This window comes from Triticum urartu, unplaced genomic scaffold, assembly GCF_003073215.2.
Source record: "Triticum urartu cultivar G1812 unplaced genomic scaffold, Tu2.1 TuUngrouped_contig_1147, whole genome shotgun sequence".
In the NCBI taxonomy this organism is placed as follows: Eukaryota; Viridiplantae; Streptophyta; class Magnoliopsida; order Poales; family Poaceae; genus Triticum; species Triticum urartu.
Window position 1 is genome coordinate 27,203 of NW_024111564.1, and position 2,370 is coordinate 29,572.

Below are 2,370 nucleotides of genomic sequence, written 5' to 3' on the forward strand. Positions count from 1 at the left end.
ACACTTGGTTCAACTAAAGTTGGAGAGACAGTCGCCCGCAAGCCACCTGTGTGCAAAGCACGTCGGGGGAACCGGTCTCGCGTAAGCGTACACGTAAGGTTGGTCCGGGTCGTCTCGTCCAACAATACCGCCGAACCAAAGTATGACATGCTGGTAGGCAGTATGACTTGTATCGCCCACAACTCACTTGTGTTCTACTCGTGCAAATAACATCAAACCATAAAACCAGGCTCGGATGCCACTGTTGGGGAACGTAGTAATTTCAAAAAATTTCCTACACACACGCAAGATCATGGTGATGCATAGCAACGAGGGGGAGAGTCTGATCTACGTACCCCTGTAGATCGCAACGGAAGCGTTGACACAACGTAGAGGAAGTAGTCGTACGTCTTCTTCCCGATCCGACCGATCCAAGCACCGTTACTCCGGCACCTCCGAGTTCTTAGCACACGTACAACTCGATGACGATCCCCGGGCTCCGATCCAGCAAAGCTTCGGGAAGGAGTTCCGTCAGCATGACGGCGTGGTGACGATCTTGATGTTCTACCGACGTAGGGCTTCGCCTAAGCACTACAACAATATGATCGAGGTGGAATATGGTGGCAGGGGGCACCGCACATGTCTAAGGAATGATGTCAATGATCAACTTGTGTGTCTAGGGGTGCCCTCTGCCTCCGTATATAAAGGATCCAAGGGGGAGGGGCTGGCCGGCCAAGGAGGGCGCGCCAGGAGAGTCCTACTCCCTCTGGGAGTAGGATTCCCCCCCAATCCTAGTTGGAATAGGATTCCTCGAGGGGGGGAAAGAGAGAGAGGGGGGCCGGCCACCTCTCCTAGTCCTAATAGGACTAGGGGAGGGGGGAGGCGCGCGGCCACCTTGGGCTGCCCCTTTCTCCTTTCCACTAAAGCCCATCAAGGCCCATATGATTCCCGGGGGGTTCCGGTAACCTCCCGGTACTCCGGTAAAATCCCGATTTCACCCGGAACACTTCCGATATCCAAATACAGGCTTCCAATATATCAATCTTTATGTCTTGACCATTTCGAGACTCCTCGTCATGTCCGTGATCACATCCGGGACTCTGAACTAACTTCGGTACATCAAAATGCATAAACTTATAATAACTGTCATCGTAACGTTAAGCGTGCGGACCCTACGGTTCGAGAACAATGTAGACATGACTGAGACACATCTTGTTGGGGAACGTAGTAATTTCAAAAAATTTCCTACGCACACGCAAGATCATGGTGATGCACAGCAACGAGGGGGAGAGTGTTGTCTACGTACCCTCGCAGACCGACTGCGGAAGCGTTGACACAACGTAGAGGAAGTAGTCGTACGTCTTCCCGATCCGACCGATCCAAGCACCGTTACTCCGGCACCTCCGAGTTCTTAGAACACGTACAGCTCGATGACGATCCCCGGGCTCCGATCTAGCAAAGCGTCGGGGAGGAGTTCCATCAGCACAACGGCGTGGTGACGATCTTGATGTACTACCGTCGCAGGGCTTCGCCTAAGCACTGCTACAATATGATCGAGGTGGAATATTGTGGCAGGGGGCACCGCACACGGCTAAGGAACGATCTCAATGATCAACTTGTGTGTCTATGGGGTGCCCCTTGCCTCAGTATATAAAGGATGGAGGAGGAGGAGGCCGGCCAAGGCTAGGTGCGGCCAGGATGTGGAGTCCTACTAGGACTCCAAGTCCTAGTAGGAGTCCACCAAGAGAGGAGGAAGGGAGAAGGAAGTGGAGGAGAAGGAAAGGTGGCCGGCCCCCTTTTCCCTAGTCCAATTCGGACTAGAGGGGAGGGGGGGGGCACAGCAGGCCCTTTTTCCTCTTCCCACTAAAGCCCATCAAGGCCCAATACTTCTCCCGACAAATTCCCGTAACGCTCCGGTACTCTGAAAAATACCCGAATCACTCGGAACCTTTCCGATGTCCGAATATAGTCATCCAATATATCGATCTTTACGTCTCGACCATTTCGAGACTCCTCGTCATGTCCCCGATCTCATCCGGGACTCCGAACTCCTTCGGTACATCAAAACTCATAAACTCATAATATAACTGTCATCGAAACCTTAAGCGTGCGGACCCTACGGTTCGAGAACAATGTAGACATGACTGAGACACGTCTCCGGTCAATAACCAATAGTGGGACCTGGATGCCCATATTGGCTCCTACATATTCTATGAAGATCTTTATCGGTCAGACCGCATAACAACATACGTTGTTCCCTTTGTCATTGGTATGTTACTTGCCCGAGATTCGATCGTCGGTATCCAATACCTAGTTCAATCTCGTTACCGGCAAGTCTCTTTACTCGTTCCGTAATACATCATCCCGCAACTAACTCATTAGCTGCAATGC